At 35.2% G+C, this 26,948-nt stretch overlaps 1 long non-coding RNA gene and 1 pseudogene across 2 annotated transcripts in view; both read right to left on the bottom strand.

Moving 5' to 3' along the window:
- Positions 1–19,949, bottom strand: part of LOC129523766 (uncharacterized) — a 148,352-nt gene extending 128,403 nt beyond the window's left edge. For both annotated transcript variants that reach the window (XR_010134512.1, XR_008667372.2), the window contains exon 1: positions 19,354–19,949. This is a non-coding gene — a long non-coding RNA (uncharacterized lncRNA). The remainder of the gene's footprint in view (positions 1–19,353) is intronic.
- A 5,457-nt stretch (positions 19,950–25,406) lies between these two features.
- LOC101153505 (glyceraldehyde-3-phosphate dehydrogenase-like) lies at positions 25,407–26,413 on the bottom strand (annotated as a pseudogene).
- Between the last annotated feature and the right edge of the window lie 535 nt (positions 26,414–26,948).

The following is a 26,948-nucleotide window of genomic DNA, read 5'->3' as shown; positions in this document are numbered from 1 at the left end:
AACATAAAATATTTGGTGGTGTGTTAACATAAACTATTTTGTATATGTTTTTCGTTTTACATTCACATTCATCAACAATTTTAAATCCTGGATCTTTGTGCAATTTATCAAATAAAGAAATGCAGTGTTAACAAGGACAGAAAACCAAACACCGCATGTTCTTACTCATAGGTGGGAATTGAACAATGAGATCACTTGGACACAGGGTGGGGAATATCACACACCGGGGCCTGTCGGGGGGTGGGGGGCTGGGGGAAGGATAGCATTAGGAGCAATACCTAATGTAAATCATGAGTTGATGGGTGCAGCAAGCCAACATGGCACATGTATACCTACGTATCAAACCTGCACGTTGTGCACATGTATCCTAGAACTTAAAGTATAATTAAAAAAAAAAAAAAAAGAAAGAAACGCAGTGTTAAGATGGCTTCTGAAAACAGGAAATTCATCTGCCACCTATAGAAATAACTCTTGTTAACTTGGTCATGTTTTTACCAAATTAAGTGGTAAGATAAGTTAGATATTCAGTAAATTCTGACCTAATATGGGGCAAAAATAACAATAAAATATTTATTCTATTACATGCTATTTTATTTCCTTCTGATGCTTTGTTCATCCTCTTAACCACTGTCTCTCTGCCTCTCTCTGTCTCTATTTTTCTCAGTTTCTATCTGTTACTTTATCTCTCAATCTCTCTTTCAATTTTTTTTTTGTTTTTGTTTTTTCCCTCTTCAAGAAAATCCAGGAAAGACATATAAAACCACCCATGGTCATCAGACCTGTAATGCGACTCTGAAACAAAACACTTTAACAGTTTATGTGCAAGTGGAGAAATACACAGCTCAAATCTGGACAGCCAGCTCCGGAGGCCATGCCAGAACGAAATATCAAGCAGAAACTGCATGGAGAAGAGAAAAATGCAGCCCTGTCTGAGCAAGAGGGGAATGCAGATAAATGCCACTCTCAGAGAGAAAGCAAAGGGGGAAATATGGACACCATGTCTGAGACCTGGAGGAATTGAAATGAAAGTTAAAGAGGCTTTGAAAGAGACCAGAGCTATCAGCCTGGGGAAAGCTTTGCTTCAGGAAAGTTAGTGGAAGCATAAAGCATGTCAAGAATTAAAACTATCTCCAAAATAATTATTCAGACAATGGATGCTAAAACCAATGAGTTAACAGGACAGTTATACAATCTCAAAGTGTCTCCCCATAAGTTACATATTAATTAGAAAGGAAAAAGTGCCTTTACAGTGGAGTGATCTGATAGCCACCACAGTAACCAAGTAATCAACATTTTCATGACAAATAATGGGACACAATTAGTGTGACATGATACTCTGGGAAGATATCACTTTTTTGGTATTCCTGCCAAAAATAGTTGACTTGAATCTAATCTTGGGAAAATAATTAATAGTTACAAACTGAGGAACATTCTCCAAAACATTTGGCCTGTTCTCCTAAAAAAGAAAGTCAGCTTAAGAAAGACAAAGAAACTGTGCATGATTAAAGAAAATTTAAAGGGCATAAAATAAATGCAGTTCATGATCCTGGACTGTATTGTGGATCAGAAAAAATAATCGTACAAATTGTGAATGGAGGCATTGTAAAAATTTTAATATGAATTATATCAAATAATATGTTATTAAACTTAAACTTGAATTTAAAAATTGTACAAAATTAGGGAATATGATTTCTTTGTTCTAAGTTTGAGAGATGTGAGGTTACAATGCCCACTAATTATTTCAGCTGGCTCATAAAAATTATAATAGTATTAACAATTTGTAAATTTAGGTAAAAGTGTATGCCATTTCAATTGTTTTAGTCTTATAAATTTTTGGATGGAATATTTTTAAAAATTAAAGTTAAGCTAAGCACAGTGGCTCACGCCTGTAATCCCAGCACTTTGGGAGGCCAAGGTGGGTGAATCACCTAAAGTCAGGAATTTGAGACCTGCCTAGCCAATATGGTGAAACCCTGTCTCTACTAAAAACACAAAATAGGTAGATACATAATACAAATAGAAGACAGATAGATAATTGTTTATTTAACATTATTGTATTTGTTGCAATAACCAACCTTTTTACTTAAAAACCATTTAACAAAATATTTAAATTTAGGAATAAAATTAAAATCTTAAAACCCCGAAACAAAATTAAAAATCACCTTGCAAGCAGTTAAACTGAATGAAAACAATGAATAATGGGAAAAAATAGAAAAAAAAATATTTCTTCTAGGATCCAAAGGAAAATGTAAAAGATACATATGTTCAAATAAACATTGAAAATAATGGACACAAAGACTATAGTTAACTATAGTTATAGCCAACTAGTTAACTATATATACCTTTTTCAACCACTAGTAACCACTATTCTACTCTCTACTTCTACAAGATTAACTTTTTTAGCTTCCATATATGAGTGAGAGCATTTTATATTTCTTTGCCTGACTTATTCATGTAACATAATGTCCTCCAGGCTCACCCATATTGCCATGAATTACAGGATTTCATTCTTTTTATAGCCGAATACTATTCCATTGGATGTATATATCACATTTTCTTTATTCATTCAGCCATTGATGGGCACTTAAATTGATTCCATATCTTTGCTACTGTCAATATGCTGAAATAAACACAGTAGCGCATATATCTCTTTGACATACTGATTTCCTTTCTTTTGGATACAAACCCAGCAGTGGGATTGCCCGGTCATATGGTAGTTATATTTTTAGCTTTTTGAGGAAACTCCCTACTTTTTTTTTTTTAATAATGGCTGTATTAATTTACACTTCTACCAACAGTGTATAAAAAGAGTCTCCTTTTATCTGCATCCTCGACAGCACTTGCTAATTTTAGCCTTTTTTTGTAGCCATTCTAATTGGGATGAGATGATATCACATTTTGGTTTTGACTTGCATTTCTCTGATCGTTAGTGATTAGTATTTTTTTTTTCACAGACTTGGACATTTGTAAGTCTTCTTTTGAGAGTTTTCTATTCAGATCATTTGCTCTTTTTTAATTGGATTACTATTTTTTGACTGTTGAGTTTCTTTTATATCCTGGATATTAATTCCTTGTCTGATGAACACTTTACAAATATTTCTTCTGGTCTGCAGGTTGTCTCTTCACTATTGATTCTTTCCTTTGATGTGCAGAAGTTTTTTTTATTTTGATATAATCTAATTTGTTTATTTTGACTTATGTTGCCTGGGCTTTTGAGATGTTAGCCATAAATTCTTGGCCAAAACCAGTGTCCCAGAGTATTTTCTCTATGTTTTCTTTTAGTAATTTCATAGTTTCGGGTCTTTAAGTCTTTAGTCCATTTTGGGCTGATTTTTTATATGGTGAGAGGTAGGAGTCTAGTTTCATTCTTCTACATATGGATATACAGTTTTTCCAGCACCATTTATTGAAAAGACCAATAAATGTTCTTGGCACCTTTGTGAAAAATCAGTTGGCTATAAATAGATTAATATGGGGCTTTTGTTCCATTGACCTATGCGTCTATTTTTATAATTATTATGCTGTTTTGGTTACTATAGCTTTGTAGAATATTTTGAACACAGATAATGTGATGCCTTCAGCTTTGTTTTTCTTCCTCAGGATTACTTTGACTATTTGGTATCTTTTGTGGTTTGTACAAATTTTAGGATTGTATTTTTTCTATTTCTGTAAAGAATGCCACTGGTATTTTGATAGGGGTTGCATTGAATCTGTAGATCACTTTGAGTAGTGTGGTAGTTTTAACAATATTTCCCCTTCCAATTTATGACATGAGATGTCTTTTCATTTTTGTGGGTGTCCCCTTCAGTTTCTTTCATCATTGTTTTATAGTTTCCTTGATGGACATTTTTCATCTCCTTTGTTAAATTTACTCCTAGGTATTTTATTTATTGGGTAGCCATTATACATGAAATTGCTTTCTTGAATTCTTTTTCACCTAGTTCATTACTGGTATACAAAAATGCTACTAATTTTTGTATGTTGATTTTGTATCCTGCAACATTACTGAATTCATCTATCCATTTTAAAAGTTTTTTTTGGTGAAATCTAGGTTTTTCTCTATTTAAGGTCATGTTGGCAAGGAGAGATAATTCAACTTTCTTCTTTTTAATTTGGATACTTTCTTTCTTTCTTTTGCCTAATTGCTATGGCTAGGACTTTCAGTTCTCTGTTGAATGAGAGTGGCGAGAGTGAGCACCCTTGTCTTGTTCCAGTTCTTAGAAAAAAAAAATACCTTCAGCTTTTCCTTGTACAGTGTAATGTTAATTGTTGCTTTGTCATATTTTGCTTTTATTTTGTTATATGCTGGAACTCCTGTTCTTAATCTTATCTATAAAATCCTTATATGACATAAAAACATAAAATGTCACATAAATGAGGTATTAGTATGAATTTTTTTGGTCATATTTTGACTGGCTTTCACATAAGCAATGGTAAAAAAAAAAAAGTCTCTCCACAAGACTTCTGAGCATGCTACCCTGAAAATAGCTCAGACAAATAAGATTCTATGCCACCTATCTTTGCCTCAGAAATATATTTCAGAAGCTAATAATTTTCAGAACCTGGAAACAGTCCTCAGGTATGCAATTTATATTCTTTATTAGGTAGTGTCATTTAGGACTCTGTTTTATCTTTGGTAAAAATGAATACTGGTGATTATATCTTTGATGACTTCTTGAGTACCCTTTAGCCTTCTAGTCTTAGGCTTTTAATTTTTTATCATGTATTTCCTTCTCCAGTTCTTTGCACATCATTGAAATATTTTTGGCAACAATAAACAATTAGCTCCACAATATCTACAAATACCAACAATAAAAGATTTACAATAACATCTTTGTTCACTACTGCTAGTGGATTTTTTAATGTCATAGTTTTTAATGCACTCAAGTAAAAATGAAAAACAAAAATTACTTGATTCAAATTCTAAGACTTAATAGAACCTTTAGCCTTAAATTACAGATTAGAGATGGAGACTGCCCAGAAAATAAGTGAATGAGAAAATACACCAACTCTTTTTTTTAAAAAACAAAGGATTTAGTCAGAAAAAAAAAAGTGTAGATTGTTTTTATTTCTTTGTGTCTTTAGCAAATTAACATAACCTTCTCTGTTCAATGTGCAGCAGCTTCCCATGGTTCAATGAAAGTGGAGAGTAAGAATCACACAACTGAAAAGAATAACGAGACACCATTTTATTTATTCCCCTCACTAGGTTTACTTTACCTAAATCTTCTCTAGAGTTTTCATAAAAGCCTTTGGCAGAAATACAAAATTCTTAGGAGAGCCATAGTACTTTACTAAATCTCCACCATGGTATTCATAAACAATTTTCATATGTGCATACAGACTATTTACTGTCTGTTGTTTTCCAGTTCTCAAGCTAAAATGTAATTACCACCAGAAGTTAAGTTTATATTTTACATTTCTAGCTCTCCTGCTCTTTCTGGTGTTTTACACAGAATCCTAGTACATTAAGAAAATAAACTCTCAGAATGCAGTTAAAAGAAAACGCCAGTTATTATAAAAGTTTCCAACATAATTCTTTTTTTAACAGCTTTATTGGGGTATAGCTGATGTATGATAAACCACATCTTGTTAAAAAGCAACGTTTGATAAATTGTTACGTATGCATCTAGGAAACATTACAATAATCATGATAAAGAACATATTTATCTTCCTCAGAGTTTCTTGGTGCCCCAGTAAAATCTCTCCCTTTGTGGTCTCCATTTGAATACAAAATGTAGTGAATGAATGTTCAAAGAGAAGGTGGCCTACAAACATCAAGGCTTTTTGGTATGTATCAACAAGGAATTATATCCTGTATGCAAATATATTAAGAATGATATTCCAACCAGATCTTGAGGACAGTCACCCAGCAAAGACACCACTATCTAAACTGCCACTCTATTAAAGAAAAACACACTTTGGAGTGTGTGTGGTGGTAAAAATTACTTTATCCACTAGTATTTGAGGAGCTCCATAGCCAGAGTGAATCTTCTTAACCAGTGTGAGACAGCAAGATTCAGATTCTGTTAGGATAAAGCTGTGTATATAGGGCTAAAGGAGAATAATGTAGATTAAGTAATAAGTAGCCTGCCCTTAACCATGAGGACTACATTTCAAGATGCCTGGTTGATGCCTGAAATCGAGGATAGTACCAAACCCTGTGTACGCTACGCATAAATTTTTTTTCTTCACAATTGCACAGATAAAGGTTGGTTCTTACAATGCAGATCTTAGCCAGCTTAGTATATATATATATATATATATTTTCTTTCCTTATTAAGTTTAACAACTTAAAGGAAGCATTCTGTGGCTTCTCTTTGGTATATCTAATTGTTAGCATTACTACTCTTGTGCTTTGGGTCCATTAAGAAATACAGTAAGGGTTTCTTGAGCAAAATCACTGAAATACTGGGACAGGTGATAACCCTAAGTGACTAACAATCAGGGAGCACCTATAGAGCAGATACTCTGGGCAGAAGAGGGTGGGACTGCCCAACATTTCATCAGGTTACTCAGAACACTGTATACATTTACAACTTATGAATTATGTCTGGAATTTTCTATTTAATATTTTCTGACCACAGTTGACTGTAGGTAATTGAAACTGTAGAAAGCCAAACCACAGATAAGGTGGGACTACTGTATTATTTCTCTTCTTCTGTGTCTTTACCTCCATGGGTTATGAAAGAAAAAAAAAAGAATTTCACTGGAGCATACGCATGCTGTGAAGATACTTTTGCAGGTATAGTTGCTCCAGAAAGAAAGCTGAGACTGGGTATTATGTGTATAGGACACTCTCATATATTAAAGGCACACATTTCAGCAAAGTGAGAGGACTCCAAGATATATATGTATGTACACACACACACACACACACACACAATTTCAGGACTAACCTTCTAGACAGCAATAAAAAATTGCCACAAGAGTATCTGTGTTTTTGGAAGCATGTTCTGAATCAACAGTGTCTAGCAACTCAAGTTGAACATAGTTGTATGTGCTAGAGGTAGTGAGTTTTAACTGGAAAATCTCACTGTTTGCTTGCATGCTGTCCACACAGTGAAGGACATGGTTGAAGGCATAGAAAGAATATGGTTTACTATGTCTCCATGATGGAAAGTAGGTTTTCATATCCTTTACCATCCTCATAAGTTCTTCAGAAAGCTTTTTTTTTTTTAAATTGTGCTTTCTCCTTCTAGTGTACTTTAGTTATTTCCTTCAATTTCCTATATCTCCTCATTCTAAATTGTTGAGTCTCCACTACACTTTTCCGTGGCTGCTGCCACTCTCTCTGTTACTCTGCCATTTGTATTCTGGCTTCACATTTCACCAGATTATTCCTGAAGGAACTCAATACCACTGGATTGTGGTCCATTATGTTATTAGGGTCATTTCTGCTGGAATCATTTTCACAAGATTTATTGTTTGGTGTCTGTAGATCTTCAGAGTAGTCCATCCTTTCCTCTCCAGCCCTTGATTCTGTTGTCTGCTTCTTTTTTATTTTAGAATCATTCACTGAATTCATTTGGTCCATACTATTTGATTAGAGAAATTTATTAAGTCATCATACACTGACAATTAATTATCTACATTCTTGAAGATGTATTTCTTATTTCCTACATTTCCAGGAAATCTCTCAGAAATTTTTACTTATAGTAGATACAATCCGCTCTACCAGCAGACCATGAGATTAGCCCATACAGCTAGCTCTGTACGCAAAATAGACCATGCTAATAATATATGCTATTGCAGTAAAATATGCTATTTCAATAGTTTCTCATGGATGATAATAGTGATTTGGACCAGGATTATAATTAAGTTGCTATGAAAAGTGTTTGGGTTATGGGTATATTTAGAAAATAAAACAGGCAGGATTGGATTTGGGGTATAAGGAAAAGTAAAGAGACAAAAAATGACAAAAATTTTTTGCCTGAATACTATGCAGAATAAATTTACCATTTCAGAGATTTGCAGGTGGTAGGAAGAACAGGTTTGGCAGAGGAGATCAAGAGTTTCATTTTGGAGATTTAAGTTTCAGGTAGTTACAGGTCTTTGGATAATAAAGTATCACAGCTAGTCCTCTTTTCTGAGTATTATTAAGATACAGTTTACCTATCTGTCTATGAAGAAATTTCAAAGGTTATATGTAAAATATTGACAGTCACTACATTAAGTGTAATTATGTCGGAAGAATACCTTTTAGGGTGGTCCTGGCTGACTATTAGGTATCTATCCTTCAGTTTCTTTTTCTTCTTAGAAATTTAAACACAAATTAAACTTAATTAAACATGACATTTTAAAATCATTTAAATAAAATAACTAGAAAATTTTGTACATCTCTTTATTCATTTCAATATGAATATAGAAAGATTACTGAAATGATAATCAAGAAATATCAGTAACATTTAGTAACCAAGGGCTGGAAATTGTGGTTGTACATTTATTTATTTATTTTTATGGAACTAATTTTTAAAAAACATTTCTATATTTTTTCCATTTTTTTATAATGAGAACATGTTACTTTTACAATACTATATATACTAAAATGTAAAGAAAAGAGTAACATTACTGGTATGCACTTTGAATAGAAGTTACGACTCCAGGGAGATATGATTGATCAAAAGAAAAGGATTGGATAATCACCAAACTTCCTCCATGCCTTCCCTCTTGGAGATACAACCTCTTTCCAGGAAACAAATGAGCACTAAGAATTGTCATATCTTTAAGGATTTAGAATTTTTAACATAATTTTAATAATCCTACCATTTGTCCACATTAAAAAATGTACCATATTAACAACAGATTAATCCACAACAAAGGATTAGAACCAAGGTAGAAGAGTCAACGAAATTAGAAAAATTATTTTTCAGAATAGAGATTTAAAAGAAGCAGCCAGTGAAGTGAGGGTAACATTGAGATTTTGATGTCCATGAAGAAAATGGTAATGAATTCAAAAAGAAAGTACTAAGTTTCTACTAGATTTGGTGGGCTAGTATTTTTCTTTCCAAACAAGTCTCTTAGATAAAACATAAGAAGCAGACAAAAAATCGTAAGAAAGTGAAATACCTAAGTGCCAGAGATAACAGAGACAGAATGGTGAGTGGTATTTGATAATTAGTGTCTCAACAAAGTACAAAGTCTACATACAGGCCTTAAAACTGGATGCTAAGGTTGAAATGTCCATGCAATATTGGATGATGATCATCTGGCCTGTGAAACCCATGAGCTAAACCTGAGATTTCTGTGAAAAATTGGCAGCCACAAAGGGCTATTTGTTCAATATGCTAGGAAACACAGCATCCAGTAGCTCAGGAAAAGTGATAAGTAAACTAAAAATCTGCTTGGGTCATGGGTAGATGAGCAGGACTGATTCCAGCCCATAATAGTTCCTTGCATGAATTGTGAAAAAAGTGTCTCTTTTTCTGGATGATTGCCTTTTCACACCAGAATACACGGCTTGATTAATGCACAAGACTGAATTTCTGGCACTGGTATCCCCTCAGTTGGGTGCTCTTTTTCAATGTATGATCTACACAACTGTATGCTGTTTATACAGAAGTCTGAGCTGAGTTATTTACAATAAAAACTATTTGATAATAGGTGAAAAACTGTAAGGTCACATTTAGACAAGGCAAAATTGATCTTTAGAGAAGACTCCAAAACCAAGGTCACCTAATTTCATAGAACATGATATGCCAGAGAATAAATTCACGTAGGAAATTGCAAAATACACAAGGAGAAAGAACCAACAGATGCAACGTTTGAGAGTATTTAAGCCCCAAGTACTACAGAATAAAATAATCTTAAGAGATTTAAAAATAAGTATATGGAACTGAAACTTTCAGAGCTAATAAAGAGATATTGAAGTTATAAGACAAACAAAAAGAAGTATGAGAAAAATGCAGTAATGTACCATCTATAAACAAGTAGTATAGCCATGGCATGTGGAACAGATATGGTAAGTAGCCAGATTAATATTGTTGTAAATAAAATAAGTGAATTGGAAGATAATCTAAAGAAATAGCTCAAAAGAGAGGCAGAAAATATCAAAGAGAAGGCAAGAGATACAGAAGATTAGGAAAATTTCAAGATTTATTTAATACTATTTTTAGAAAAGGAAAATGGATAAATAAATGAGGCAACACAGTTTTCAAAAACAAACTGAAAAAGAGACCAAAAGAAACTAGGAGCATTTACTTGGAAGATATTAATTATATCCACTGAGAAACTAGGTGTTGAAACCAGAGAACAGGAAAGACAAAGGAAAATCTTAAAATATATAAATTTTACTTTATGGTATAAAAGAGTTACCGATAGCAAGACTTTCAGCAGACTTTTCATCAGTAATACTTAGAGATCGGATGTAAAATAAATTATTACCATCCAAGTGTGAAATTTAAATATTTTCATTGTATAATTTTATACATAGCTAAGCTATCATTTAAGAATGCAGGTGAAAAAAGGATAAATTCCAAGCTGCAAAGCTTCCTTATCATTGGAAACATTAATTGTATGTTTACTTGTGACTCTCAAGAATATCTCTCTTTTTAGAGTGCTTTCCCATTTTGCATCAGGTATGCATTTGCATTCTGCTTCCTGTATTTTCCTCTTCCTCTATTCCTATGTATACCTTGTCACCAAACACCTTCCTTTCTAGTAATACTGTTGAGTGTGAGCTAGCTGTTTCTTCAAATACTGTTGCAGAATTGTGTGGAGAAGGAGACATGGGAAAGAGGAATGTTCTACTCTTCCATTCAACTATCAGTCTTGTATACTCCCTCAGCATGAAGTTATCATATACCTTCCATCAACCCCTTTTAATTTCAGGATCTCCATGATGTGCTCATTTTTCTCTCCCTTTTTCATTCTTCCATATCTGCAGTTTGTAAACCTTACGATAGTAACCAAAGAGAGCTGGTGAGCATGTTTTCGAAAACCTCACTAGCTGCTTTGCAGGGTGCAGTGGTGATCTGTTGCTCTTTTCTGGGTACAGTGGGGAGGACGCAGGGGGCATTTCCCAATTAGGGAGTGTCTTGCCATAATAGGGACATTTCAATGATGAGAGCTCTTTTTTTTTTTTTTTTCAGTCCATATCTTTTCTGATTTTGAGGAGCTCCAAGCTCTGAGTTCGACTTCTTGTTTTATTCCAGTTTCCCTATTGGATTTATATTCTTCTTGACTGGTGCTTTAGATTTTGATAATTTACTTTATTCTGCTTTGACTATGGAGTTTGATTCTTTTCATTATATGTTTATTTTGTTGTATTCAATGATGCTCAAGGGGTGAAATACATTACAAATATCTGTCATCTTTATTCAAAGCCACCTTACTTACATTTTGAGGCTTTTTTTCATTTGATTCATTTTTGTACCATAATTAATTTTTAAAGGACAATATTGTCTCAGTCATTAATTTTCAAATCATAAGAGTTGATAAACTTTAATAGTTAGGTGTTCAGTGCATACTGTGTGTCAGTCACTGTCCTAACTGCTTTATTTGATTATCTCATTTAATCCTTAGAGATTCTAATAGCATCATTGTTCACACCTGGAGAAATGTAAAGGTGATGCAGTAAATAGGCGGAAATCTCACAACTAACAGCTGAACTGTGATTTGAACCTTTGCAATGTTACTGCACAGATTACATTCAAATCACAATGCTGTATTCTCATTTGTATGACTCAAGGAAAAATATCTATAATTCTCTTAGTTTAAAAAGTCATTCTCAGATCTCAAAAGAAAATTCATTTAAATGGAATTTAATGTAAATACTTAGGAGGACTAAGGTACTGGTATAGCAAAATCAAACTAGCCATCCACACAAGAATTTTATATCTCCTTGTGGTTATATCTGTCATTCCTTTAAACAACTTATTGTTAATGAGAATAGCTAGTAAAGTCAGAAATGAGTAGATCATCATTTATATTTAACATTCTGGATTTTAGAGAGAAAATCTCTGACATGAATCTGCTGTTTACAAGAGTAGAAAAACTGTAACATGAAGTTGCTTTTAGGTAAGTGGAAAATGAATACAAGATTAAGCTATGTAAATACAACAATAAAAAATAAGGACTTTAAATTCTTTCTTATTACAGTAAAATCTCATTAATTTAAAATAAGATTTCATAAAGATTTGCAAATGGGCTCTGTTAAAACTTACCTTTAAACTATTTTTAAATTATAGGAATTGCTCAGCAAATTAACGTTTAAATAAGTTTGTAGGTGAAATGTCCAACTTATTTAATAGAGTATTTTCAAGTACAATAGCCTGTTTTAAAAAAAAATAGTACTCAGTTAATTTTCTGGTCATGACAGCTGCTGTGTCAGGACCCACTTTGTACTTTTCTATCCATTTGTTTCAATTCCTCTATGTATGTTTAATAAAATAAACAACATTGTCTCCTTAAAAATACATAATTTGAGGTTTCTATTAACTCTGAAATAAATAGTTACAAATATTTTATATTCTAAATGAGATTAATACACAATAATTCTTATCCCTGCAGGAGAATAGTCCCCATATTATGAAGATTTAATGGTATGGTTTGGCTCTGTCCCTACCCAAATGTCAGTTTGAATTGTAGTTCCCATAATCCCCATGTGTCATGGGAGGGATCTTGCGGGAGGTAATTGAATCACAGGAGTGGTCATCTCCATACTGTTCTCATGATAGTGAGTGTGTTCTCACGAGAACTGATGGTTTTCTAAGGGGCTTTTGCCCCACTTTGCTCTGCACTTCTCCTTGCTGCCGCCATCTGAAGAAGGATGTGTTTGCTTCCCCTTTCTCCATGATTGTAAGTTTCCTGATGCCTCCCCAGCCATGCTGAACTGTGAGTCAATTAAACCTCTTTTCTTTATAAATTACCCAGTATCAGGTATGTCTTTATTAGCAGCATGAGAATGTACTAATCCAAGGATCAATTATGTTATAATGAAGCATAACCTGTAATCTGGTATCTATGCCTACATGTGTTCAATTGAGTTTAATATCCTATATATATTAGAAACAGGGGTCTGAGTATAGGTATTTCTTCAGGAAAATATAAATTAGACGAGAAGGAGGAAGACAAATTTGTAAATTTCTACGTGGTAGCGTGACACATACATTCGGGAACCAATAATCCAAGCAGGGACTTCAATCTAGATATAAATCACTATGAGTCAGAACATTTGGATACTAGGTGCATTTGTGTCATTTATAAGGTATAAGACCTCGGGAAAATCACTTCATCCACTGAGTTTTAGCCTTAACATCTAATAAGATAATCAACTAAAAATGCATAATTTAACTTTCTATAATTTTAATTTATTACTTCTGAAAAAAATTTATTGAAGTTTTTATAAACTAGGGAAGAAGAATCAGATAACTCAAGCTTTTATATTCAGAAAAGTTTGGGGCAACTACTGACTTTGATAGTCTGCAGCCTGCTTGACAATGCAACTCATTCCCAGTCTCCACTTGATAAGCAAAATGCATGTAAGCTCATTCTGCTGTGTTAAGGTTTTTTTTTTTAAAATCTGTCAAAGGACCACTTCATTACTAATGATTTGTGTCCCTAATAAAGTTTATTCATGCTTAGAATATTGCTATAATGTATTGACAAAGGATTTTATCGCTGCCACTGTGCTAATTGAAACTCTTTATACCACAGTTAAGTAAAACAAAATTGAATAAATCTAGCATAGTAATCTGACCAATAAAATTTCCCTTATACTGCTGGCCTTCAAATTCAGGCAATTAAAATGTAGCAGAAAGTTAGGAAATTATCTGTATAACACAGGAAATAAAGTTTTCAATGAATAATTTCATAACCATCACTGCTATTTTGGATGGAATGTATGGCTACTGACCAGGACTCATATACAAGTTATAATATAAAAAGTAGACATTTTAAGATTGTTAATTAAAATATTTCTAATGTATTCGGTCAGAAGCAGCATACATACATTTATTCAAGAAATGTGAATTAAGCGTTTATAGTCTGGAGGATGTACTGATAAGCAAAAGGTACAAATTGTTTACTTTCATGGAGGTGATGATATAGTAAGGAGTAAATTATATAAACAAATAATTAAAATATAGCATCATAAGGGCTGTGATAGGGGAGGATTTGCAGAAGCACAGCAAGCCCTCAATCTGATCTGATAAGAAAATAAGAACACAGAGAAGTCAAGAGGTCAAGAAATAATTGACCTCTAAAGGGAAACCTTTGATAGTTAAATTCAAGAGGAAAGAGTGAAGAGAATGTTGAAAATAAAACAGCATGTAGAAATGTCCAAGGAAGGCTTGATTCATTGAAGGACCTAAAAAAGAGGAAATAAGTTCTGATTTTAATAGTTGGGGCTCAAATCGGAAGAGTTGAACTTGGGGAGGTAAACCTGAGCCAGAGTTAGATAAGTAGATATTTCTGTAATTGACATTTTTCAAATAAGGCAAGAGAAGATGTAAAGCTATTCAAGTAAGAAAGGTGAGCTCTAAATAATGTAAGAGCTAAAATAAATGACTAACATTTTTTCTCTGACTGCATCAAAAAGTGACAGAGGAAGCTTATAATAAATAGCATCGGTGCAAGCAGTCCATTGAAATAAGGCCCAAAAGAATAAGAACAAGGAATGAGGCTGATTAAAAATTATTATACTCAAAACCAATAATTAGGAATTAACCTGTGAGAAACTATTTCATTGGGACATGCAAATTAGTTTGCATTTCCCATCATTCAAGCAAAAAAGGGTAATATTACTTAATTACTTAATGAAGAGGGGAGAGATCCCCCTACCAGCATTTAATACCAAAAGGGATATAAATATATAAGAGAAGTTGAACAATTACATTTCAAAATATTGCCCATCTCCCATTAAGTGACCATTAGTACTCATCCTCATATAACTTGCAGGCTTTCCTCCATATTGAGCAGAATTCTAGGATTTACAAGTCACCAGTCACCACTCATTTAGTCCCACATACCTCTGAACATCAAATCTGTATCACCCTGTCACTTCTAATGTGCCCTCAAACTCCACACTCATTCTACTCTCAAATGCTTCTCTGAATTATTTCCTTTCATTTCCTCTAGTTCAGTCACTCCACCCACATTTATGGAGTCCTCAGTATGGCCCAGAGGTAAATTTCTTTCCCTAATTCACTATCCCACTCTCTGAGATCACTATCTCAGTTCTCTTTCAAACTTTCATCATCCCTTTCCTTTTCTACTTTCAGATGATAATATTGCTTCTTGTATTATTTTGCTTGGCCAAAGGTAGCTTTCATTTGGAAGCCTCTTCTCTTGCGCTGGAGGCAGCTGTCGTTTTGCCTGGTGCTCACATAATTTTTGTGTGTGGGTGGGATCTGAGGGATGGAGAGCTTTCTGATGTCTCTTCTTATAATGATAGAAATTCTATTAGATCAAGGCCCCACTCTTATAATTTCATTTAACCTTGATTACATCCTTATATACTCTGTCTCCAAATATAGTCACATTGGAGGTTAGGGCTTCAACACGTAAGTTTTGGGTGGGGTACACAATTTAGTATATAACACTTCTTATTTCACCAAGAAAATAGAAGAAATCAGATGAGAACTGAATCATCTTTCCACTTGCAAATTTAGCAACTATCTGCATATGTTCCCACACAGTCTTCCTCCCTGTGCACTTGATTCACTCATGCCCCCTACATACATGCCTTTTGCTCAAGATTATGTCCCATTCCCATTCTCCATCAATATATTCTTATTGGGTAATTTCCATTAGAATATACAGCTACTATAACAGCCCCAAACTTAAACAGAATTCTCATCCATCTTACTTAATTCTTTAATTCAATCCACGGCCCTCACTTTAAACAGTTATCTTTAGCATTTACATTATCTGTTTATGAAAGCCTTTTTAAATATTTAGATCCACACTTTCCAAGCCTTTTTTTTTTTTTTTTTTTTTTTAGACAGAGTCTCACTCTGTCGCCCAGGCTGGCGTGCAGTGGTGAGGTCTCAGCTCACTGCAACCTCTGCCTCATGGGTTCAAGCGATCCTCGTGCCTCAGCCTCCTGAGTAGCTGGGACTACAGGTGTGTGCCACCAGGCCCAGCTAATTTTTGTATTTTTCACCGTGTTGGCCAGGCTGTTCTCTAACTCCTGACCTCAAGTGATCTGCCCACCTTGGCCTCCCAAAGTGCTGGGATTACAGGTGTAAGCCATCAAGCCCAGCCCTGAGCGTGTTTCTTGATGGAGTGGTTATTCTTTCTTACGTATTTAGTTGCCTTCTCTTTCTTCAGACCATTTTTCAGGCACTATTAATTATGTAGGGTTCCAAGAAACAGTCTTTAACACTCCCCTCTTTACTCCATCTTCACTCTGTCCGTAAGTAGTATCATTGCTTTAAGTATCTTTTTTTTTTTCTTTTTTGGGATGGAGTCTGGCTCTGTCGTCCAGGCTAGAGTGCAGTGGTGTGATCTCGGCTCACTGCCCTCCACCTCCCAGGTTCAAGCAATTCTCTGCCTCACCCTCCTGAGTAGCTGGGATTACAGGCACCTGCCACCATGCACGGCTAATTTTTGTATTTTTAGTAGAGACAGGGTTTCACCATCTTGGCCAGGCTGGTCTTCAACTCTTAACCTCGTGATCCACCCAGCTAGGCCTCCCAAAGTGCTGGGATTACAGATGCGAGCCACCACGCCTGGCCTTAAGTATCATTTTCATGCTAACTCCCCAATTTATATTCCCAGACCTGATCTCACTCTTGACTCTAACTTATACATTCAGTTGCCTACTTGATATATTGTTGAACACCTGACAGATGCCATAAATTTTAATATTAAAGACATTACTCCTTTTAAACTCCCAGTTTAATTCCTTCTCGAATCTATTTCTTGTTCAACGTTACTGCATAAAATATATTGCTGAAGCCAAAAACATAGGAGTTGTTTATGATTTCTCAGTTCTTATCCCTGGAAAATTCTGTTAGCCATAATTTAAAAAAACTATCCTTAATCCTACCACTTGTCACTTGGTGACTACTGTCCAAGCCATATGGTTAAGTCCAAGACATAACCACCTTGTACCTGGACCATTATCTTACCCTCTAGCTTTCTGCTTTCAGGTTCTACTCATATCATAACAGACTTTTTTAAAAAAGCATTTTATTATAAAATTACTATAAAAATATAAGAAATAAGAATACAAAATAAAAGAATGCCTCCTATACTCATTAGCTGCCTTACATTTCAGGAAAATTATATTTCCTTAAGATTTTTTAAGACATAGAACATTATAATCACAGTTAAGTTCCTGAAGGTGTATTTTCATCTTATTGCAATTTCCTCTGTTCCCTCTAGAATTAAAACTGGTCTGACACACTCTTAAATCTTTACATATATATTTATGTATTTATAATATATGAGTATTGTGTATGTTTTCAATTTTTATGTAAATTATGTTATGCTCTAAATACCCCCTGGCAATAATTTTTGGGCTTAAAAATATATTTTGAAGATGTATCCATTGTTTTATTTATAGTTCTCTCTCATTTTATCTACTTTACAATATTTCATTATATAAATATATTTTATTTGTCCATTCTCATGTAGAGAGACATTGTTTTGTATATGTATTTTTGATATTTCAAAGTGTTGCAGTATACATTATAGTATGCTTTCTTTTCTCATATGTAAACATTTAAAAAATCATCAAATCATTATTTAAAAATTGTAGTATCCATTTCCACTCCCACCATCAGAGCACGAGATTTTGCTTTACTTCAAGTTCTTATCCATATATTTCATGACAACATGACATATGTATGACAGCATCCTATGGCTATCATATACATGTCATATTGTCATAAAATACATAGATGTGTTTTATTTTTTTATCTTATATTTTTTAATGAATTATCATTTTGTAATCTTTGGTATTTATATTGACATTTAAACGAATTTTTATACATTCTTGATAGAAGTCTTTGTCATTTATTGTGAAATCCAGGATTTCTTTCTACTGATACCTACAACGAAATCTGCATGAATTTCAAACACACACAACATTCCTCTTACTATTAGAATGATGATAGAATGATGATATGTTTCTCATTTCCATTGTTCTTCAATCCTCTGAAACTTCCTATTCTTGTATGTAAGATCAAATTTCTTCTTCCCATAGAACTATTTTAGTATTTTTTATACAGTTTATCTTTTAGAGATGAGTTTTCTCATTTTTTGTTTTGGTCAGGGGACTTATTATTTCCATATTAGTTGGTTATAGAACTTTACACATTCTGTTTCATTAATCTCTGGTTTCTTACATTTCTGTTGAAGAAAACATTGTAAATGTTTTAGTGGGTCCTTTGAAGAATATGTGCCTTTTTTCTTCTGGCTGGTTATGATTTTTCTCTTTGACTTTTAGTATTTTTCTTATGATATGCCCAGGTTTGATAATCTTTGTATTTAGTCTTCTCGAGCTTTTACTGCTTTGAAATCTGTAGTTTGATGTCTTTCATTCATTATGGAAAAATCTTTATTATATGTCTTCAAAAAATCGCCTGTATTCTGTTCTTTCAATCTTCCCTCTCTGTGTCTATTTGTATAATTCTAATTCATTCTGTATTTCTCATGTTGATTATTTCTCTGTGATTTATCCTGAATATCTTCTACTAATCTATTTTTCAGATCATGCATCATCTTTTTAGGTGTATCTAGTCTATTCTTGAACCCATTTATTGCATGCTTTAAATCAGTTATTTTTCTCATTTCTAGAATTTGTAATTAATTATATTAATTATATAATTTTATAGATTCCAAATCTATAGTAAAATCTTTTATATTGATATATTCTTCCTAATATATAAATCGTATTTCTTTTAAAGTTGGTGAGTGATAATCTTCATAGCTATCACCTGAGTTTGTTTCTACCGTCATTTAAAAATTTTTTTATTCCAATTTTTTCTTTCATTCATGTTCCGATTTTTTATTTAATTCCATACATTGTGTATGAAAAATTTTAGAGGGTTTAGAGTATGCTTCTTCCTTTAGAGAGTATTTTGTTTTGCTTCTGACAGTACTGTAATCAATCACCATGGATTAAGTTTATTCAAGGCTAAGCGTCAGTTTTTATTAGTCCTTATGTATGTTCAGTTCATTCTTATTCCTGGATATAGTCTTTCAGGCATCCCAACTAAAAACCTGCAATGTCTACTGGGGCAGTTCCACCTGAGTGTGCCTGCACTCCATTTGTGTGCGTGTGTGTTTTGTGGTCCTAGAACACCGCTTAAGGCTCTGCTCAAGTTCTCCCTGCCAACAGCTTCCTACCACATATTGCTAGAAAATGCAATTAGGAGAAAGAGGGGCAGACATAAGACTTACCTTAGTGTGTTGCTATTATCTGTGGGCTCTGACTGAGAGGTGACAGCGTGCTGGCAGTCCTCACAGCCCTCGCTCGTTCTCGGCGCCTCCTTTGCCTGGGCTCCCACTTTGGCGGCACTTGAGGAGCCCTTCAGCCCGCCCCTGCACTGTGGGAGCCCTTTTCTGGGCTGGCAAAGGCCGGAGCTGGCTCCCTCAGCTTGCGGGGATGTGTGGAGAGAGAGCCGCGGGCGGGGACCAGGGCTGCGCGCGGCGCTTGCGGGCCAGCGTGAGTTCCGGGTGGGCGTGGGCTCGACAGGCCCCGCACTCGGAGCGGCCAACCCGCCCCGCCGGCCCCGGCAGTAAGGGGCTTAGCACCTGGGCCGGCAGCTACTGTGCTCAATTTCTCGCCCGGCCTTAGCTGCCTCCCCGCAGGGCAGGGCTCGGGACCTGCAGCCCGCCATGCCTGAGCCTCCCCGCAACTCCGTGGGCTTCTGTGCCGCAGGAGCCTCCCCGACGAACGCCGCCCCCTGCTCCAAGGCTCCCAGTCCCATCGACCACCCAAGGGCTGAGGAGTGTGGGCGCACGGCACGGGACTGGCAGGCAGCTCCACCTGCGGGCCGGTGCCGGATCCACTGAGTGAAGCCAGCTGGGCTCCTGAGTCTGGTGGGGACTTGGAGAACGTTTATGTCTAGCTAAGGGATTGTAAATACACCAATCAGCACTCTCTATCTAGCTCAAGGTTTGTAAACACACCAATCAGCACCCTGTGTCTAGCTCAGGGTTTGTGAATGCACCAATCTACACTGTATATACCTACTCTGGAGGGGACTTGGAGAAGCTTTGTGTTGACACTCTGTATCTAGCGAATCTAGTGGGGATGTGGAGAACCTTTGTGTCTAGCTCAGGGATTGTAAACACACCAGTCAGCGCCCCGTCCAAACAGACCACTGGGCTCTCTGTAAAATGGACCAATCAGCAGGATGTGGGTGGGGCCAGATAAGAGAATAAAATCAGGCTGCCCGAACCAGCAGTGGCAACCCGCTGGGGTCCCCTTCCACAGTGTGGGTGCTTTGTTCTTTTGCTCTTTGCAATAAATCTTGCTGCTGTTCTCTTTTTGGGTCCACACTGCCTTTATGAGGGGTAACACTCAGGGCAAAGGTCTGTAGCTTCACTCCTGAAGCCAGGGAGACCATGAACCCACCGGGAGGAAGGAACAACTCCAGACGCGCCGCCTCGAGAGCTGTAACACTCACCGCGGAGGTCTGCAGCTTCACTCCTGAGCCAGCGAGACCACGAACCCACCAGAAGGAAGAAACTCCGAACACATCCGAACATCAGAAGGAACAAACTCCGGACATGCCGCCTTTAAGAACTGTAACACTCACCGCGAGGGTCCGCGGCTTCATTCTTGAAGTCAGTGAGACCAAGAACCCACCAATTCCGGACACATGACCTCCTCAAATCCCAGTTCCCAGGCATAAGCCTTACCTTAGTGTGTTGCTATTATCTGTGGGCTCTGACCTCCTCAAATCCCTGTTCCCTAGGTAGCTCTCCAAAGCAATGTCTTTTTCTAATTTATCCAGTGTCCTTTGTTTCTCAGGAGGACTGGTAGTCTGTCACAGTCATCCTGCATTGTGTCTTTTGACTTTATTTTTATGTTGTTTATTTTTTGGCAGATTTCCTCATAAATATATTTTGATTTATCAGCCTTCATTATTTGTTCTTTTGGTGTCCTGCTAAAAACATATTTTGTATCTCAAGATAGTCTCATTTATTTTCTTTTAAAGGTTTTAAATTTTTGACTAAAATTATCTTTTTACTGGCAAGAAATATTAGCAGTGATTTTTAAAAGAAGCTTTTTACCATGAAAGGAGGGATCTCGAACTTCATATGTATTGTGTTTTTAATCATATGCCTTATGCATTTATTATTGTATATTTCATACTGATATCTAAATAGGTACATGTGTTTATTTTTCTTGATTTTGAACAACTCTTGGAGGAGGAAGGAAATGTGATTATGAATGATGCAAAGCACAAAATCGCGAGAGTTCAAAAGCTTGCCATGAAGGTCAAGGATTTTTTCGACTCTTTTTTATGTTTTTTACTCACAGTTGAGAGACTGAGGGTATTTGAGAAAGTTATAATCCCAAAGAATGATACACATTTGCTTATATAACATACACACAAAAAAATTAATAAAAGTAAAAAGATCAATATTTATCTCTATAATATAAGAGATATGTATTTCTTTGGGGACTGATTTTGGGAGAAAATAAATAAAAAATAAAACCAAGACGTGGCTTTAAGGATCGAAAAGTAGAAAGGATTGAAGAACAGTGGAAATGGGAAACAAATAATCACTTTAGTAGAGATATTAGTAAGAAGAATGTTGTGCAGATTTAAAATGCATGCAGATTTCATTATAGAAAAAAAATTTCTTAGTTCATACAAGCTGTTGACAGCCAGGTTGTTCTGTCAAAGACAAACGCCATCAGAAACTGAGAAAACATAAGAAATTGGTATTTGAAAAGAGAACTATTGTTTTAGCTTCAAAAGATCAAATTAAAAGATAACCTTTCGATTGTATAGTTAAAATAGAAACTATGGACAAGAAAAGAGGTAAATATGATAAGTAAATACACAAAGGCAAGTCTGGGGGCCCACTGTACAATCAAAATAAAGAAGACAAAATCGAAAATGAAGACAAAATGAAGAAGACAAAATTGCCATAACCCTGCTGAAACTGTATGTGTATGGGAGAAATTTCAATGCCAAAGCAAGCAGAGAACAAGTCTTTCAGCAATGAGAAAAGCGATCCGATCGGTGTTTTTCTGTTGTCTCTGTAGTTTTTTTTTTTTTTTAATGTATGGCTTGTTAATGACTAGTAAGGGTTAAACCTTATTTTGATTTTGTTCTTAACTTTTAAATTGACTTTTTATTCATTTTTCCCGTTTTTAAAATGTGATGTTTAATTATTTCTTATTAATTGAAAAAGCTCTTAGTAAAGGTAACAAAAGGAATGGCAAAAGCCGCAATTACTTTTGCGCCAACCTAGTAAGAATATTGAACATCTTCCTGTTGTATTTACCATAAGCCATTTCCCAAATGGTTGTTATATATTTGTATATTTTTACAGACTGTATATTGGGTATGTTTATGCCATAAAATCTTCAGTCTTTGTATTTTCTTTAGTTATCATCATGTTTAGAAGTCCTTCAATTGGGAAAGGGAAGACAAATGTTCTCATATATTTTCTTCAACTTGTTTTAATTCTTGCATCTTATCATGAGTATTATTTATCTATTTATGTATAAAAAATACACCAAAACATAGCAACTTAAAAGCCACCAACATTGTCTCACAGTTTCTGTGGGCAAGGAGTTCAGGCATAGGTTAGCTAGGTCCTCAAGCTATGAGCATCTCACAAGGCTGCCATCAAGGTGTCAGCCGGGGGTACTGTTGTCTTAAAACCTGATTTTGTTCATTCATTCATTCAGCAAATTTTTATTTAGCACCTACACTCTTAAATATATATATAATATATAATATATATATATTATATACATATTTGAAAAAGATGGATGTAGGCTTTCCCACATAAAATTCACCAAATTTTTCTGCTTATAGATCTGAGTTCTTTTATAGATGACAGTTCTGCTTATAGATTAATCTGACAGTTCTTTTGACTTTACTTATTAAATATTTATAGCCAGTGCCAACCTTTTTTTCTTTTTAAAATGCTGATGGTTATTTTAGAACATTTACTTTCCCATGGGAAATTTAAATATTAATGTACGCCTCTTAAACTCACCAAAATTGAATTTTAATTAAAATTGATACCCATTTATAGCTTAATAGAGGGACAATATACATAGTTTGCACTATCAAGTAACATAGTAGATCTCTTCAATGAGCCAAATGTCTTTTATGTGTTTCAGTCAGATTTTTAGATATCTCTTTTTATACCACAAATATCTGGCAAATTTTATTTCTAATTATTTTAATGTCTTTTAATACAGGGTTGAGAATGTACACAGCAGTTTATATTACAAACTAATTATTCTAAGTATTCCAATAAGGATTCTTATATTCTTATGTTATTTTAATCAGCCTTCTTAGTAAATGTTAATATTTATAAATTCTAAGAGTTATTACAATGTTTATGTAGTCTTCAATCATATCAAATACAAGAAACTATGATCTTGACACTATTTTTTCAATTATTACACGTTGCAATTTGTATTATCTTCTGAAGTATTGTCCTTTCCAGAACACACAGTATATTAAATGACACCACAGTTAGTATGCAGTCATGTGCTGTATAACAACATTTTGGTCACCAGTGGATCACAGATACAGTGGTGATACCATAAGATTATAATGGAGGTGAAAAATTTCTATCACTTAGTGGCATCATGGCATTATAACCATCATAACATCGTAGTGCCACACGTTACTCACATGTTTGCGGTGATGCTGGTGTAAACAAACCCACTGTGTTGCCAGTGGGATAAAAGTACCACACATACAATTGATGTGCAGCACGTAGTACTTGATAATGATAATAAAAGACTGTAACTGGCTGATGTATTTAGTACACTATACTTTTAATCATGATTTTAGAGCATACTTTTAAAACTTATCTTAAAAGAAAATTAATGGTAGAATAGGCTCAGGCAGGTTCTTCAGGAGGTGTTCCAGAAGAAGGAATTGTTATCATAGATGACAGCTCCATGTGTGTTATTGCCCCTGATGACCTTGTAGTGGGACAAGATGCGGAGGTGGATAACAGTGATATTGATGATCCTGACCTTGTGCAGACCTAGGCTAATGTGTGTATTAGTGTCTTAGTTTTTAATTAAAAAGTTTAATGTAAAAAAAGAAGAAAAAAGCTTATAGAATAAGCATATTAAGACAAAATATTTTTGTACATCTGTGAAATGAGTTTGTGTTTTAAACCAATTGTTATTACAATAGAGTCAAAAAGTTAAAAAAAGTTTATAAAGTAGTTATAGTAAACTAAGATTAATTTATGATTGAAAAAAGAAAAATATTTTTATATACTTGGTGTATCCTAATTGTACAGGGATAAATTCTATAGTAGTGTACAGGCTTTCACATTCATTCACCACTCACTGACTCACCCTGAGCAACTTCCAGTCCTGCAAACTCTATTCATGGTGAATGCCCTGTACAGGTGTGCCATTTTTTATCTTTTATACTATATTTTGAGTGTGTCTTTTCCATGTTTAGACACACACAAAACTGATGATTGTGTTATAATTGCCTACATAATTGAGCACAGTGACATGCTGTACAGGTTTTTACCCTAGAAGCTGTAGGCTGTACCATCTAGCCTAGGCTATACAATCTAGGTTTGTGTAAGTACACTCTGTAACTTTCTCAGAGTGACAAAATTGCCTAATGATGCATTGCTCAGAATGTATTCTCACCATTAGCAATTTGTGTTTCTAAAATTAACATGAGTCCTTCTAGGTTATTATTATGACAAATGTTGTCCATTGAATTCTAATAGATAATTTAAAACAGCATTTTAAGAAGCTATTCATTCTTTCTAGTCTTCTAAAAAATTATACTTAGAAATTGTTGAAAATTTTAGAATTTTTATATTATTAGATAATTATCCTTATTGTTATGGATATTTTCACAAAATATTTTCACATAATAAACTAATTTAAGATATTTAATCATTAAACAAGCTTCACACTTTAAAAATAACCCCAATGTATAATGAAATGTGATTTTAGTACAGTCTTACATTAATTTATGACAGTGTGTTATTTTTAATTTTTGTTTCTTTATTTTAAATGAAATTGGCTATAATTTTCTTTTCTTTTGTGTTTTTTTTTAGGTGAGCTCAGGGGACTTCATTGATGGTAACCGACAAGGTGGGGCTCCCTAGGCCCCTCCCTCTTCAGGGGGTCTGCATGGAAATTGTGAGTAAGGGAGATTCTGATTGTGGTGGGGGACTGAGTGCAGCAGGGAGCTCCCCAGCAGCGGAAGGCCTCTCTCTTCCTCTTGCACTCTCGTTGGGGTTGGTGGTCTGGGGGCTTACTTCTTGGAGGCCATGTGGGTCATGAGGTTCACCACCCTGTTGCTGTAGCCAAATTCATTGTCATATCAGGAAATGAGCTTGACAAAGTGGTCGTTGAGGGCAATGCCAGCCCTAGAATCGAAGGTGGAAGAGTGAGTGTCGCTGTTAAAGTCGGGGGAGATGACTTGGTGCTCAGTGTAGCCCAGGATGCCCTTGAGGGAGCCCTCTGATGCCTGCTTCATCACCTACTTGATGTGATCATATTTGGCAGGTTTTTCCAGATGGCAAGTCAGGTCCACGACCGACACGTTGGCAGTGGGAACATGGAAGGCCATGCCAGTGAGCTTCCCATTCAGCTCAGGGATGACCTTGCCTAAACCTTTGGTAGCTCCAGTAGATGCAGGGATGATGTTCTGGTTAGCCCACAGCCGTCATACCACAGTTTCCCAGAGGGGCCATCTACAGTCTTCTGGATGGCAGTGACGGCGAGGACTGTGGTCATGAGTCCTTCCACGATACCAAAGTTATCATGGATGACCTTGGCCAGAGGCATTAAGCAGTTCGTGGTACAGGATGCATTGCTGACAACCTCGAGGCTCTTATCCTACTTCTCATGGTTCATAACCACTACGAACATGGGGGCATCAGCAGAGGGGGCAGAGATGATGACCCTTTTGGCTCTCTCCTGCAGGTGAGCCCGAGCCTTCTCCATGGTGGTGAAGAAACTGGTGGCGTCCACTATGTACTCAGTACCAGCATCACCTCATTTGATTTTGGTGGGATCTCTCTCCTGGAAGATGATGATGGCAATTCCATTGATGACAAGCTTCCCGTTCTCAGCCTTGACGCTGCCATGGCATTTGCCACGGGTAGAATCATACTGGAACATGTAGACCATGTAGTAGAGGTCAATGAGGGAGTCATTGATGGCGACAGTATTCACTTTACCAGAGTTAAAAGCAGTGCTGATGACCAGGTGCCCAATATGGCCAAATCCATTGACTTGGGCCTTTACTTCCACCATAGTGTGTCAGGGATGCCAATGGCGCTGCACGAGAAGATGCAGCTGTCTGTCGAACTGGAGGAGCAGAGAGCCTATAATTTTCATGTTGAACTATTTTATGTTAATTTTATTAAGTTATGCTAGTATGAAATGTTAATTTAAAAAAATACATATTTTTATAGGCTTTGGAATGCTTAAGTATAATAAAAGTTATTTGGTTCTTTGACTTTTGAAAGAAAACACATTTTTTTGGAGGCTGTACTCTGAGGCAATTTTCAAGGTCTTCTGCATTTATGAGGGTATTCAGGTATTTGAATTCATAGGTCAGTTTTGTTCATTTATATTTAACATGAAATCATCTATTTTTTCTAGGTTTTTAAATATATTAGCATATAGGCTTGGAGTTGATTACCTCATATTTTAAGTATCTTCTAAAAATTCTTGTTTATCTCTTCTTTTTCAATTGTTTTTCATTTAAAAACACTTTTCTTATTTCCAATATTATCTCTTTGCAGTTTTCTTTTTGACTTGACTACATTTACTAGGTACATGTGGA

The sequence above is a fragment of the Gorilla gorilla genome, chromosome 6 (genome assembly GCF_029281585.2).
Source record: "Gorilla gorilla gorilla isolate KB3781 chromosome 6, NHGRI_mGorGor1-v2.1_pri, whole genome shotgun sequence".
Classification (NCBI taxonomy): domain Eukaryota; kingdom Metazoa; phylum Chordata; class Mammalia; order Primates; family Hominidae; genus Gorilla; species Gorilla gorilla.
The sequence above is the reverse complement of the archived record's forward strand: the minus strand, read 5'-3'. Positions and strand labels throughout refer to the sequence as shown.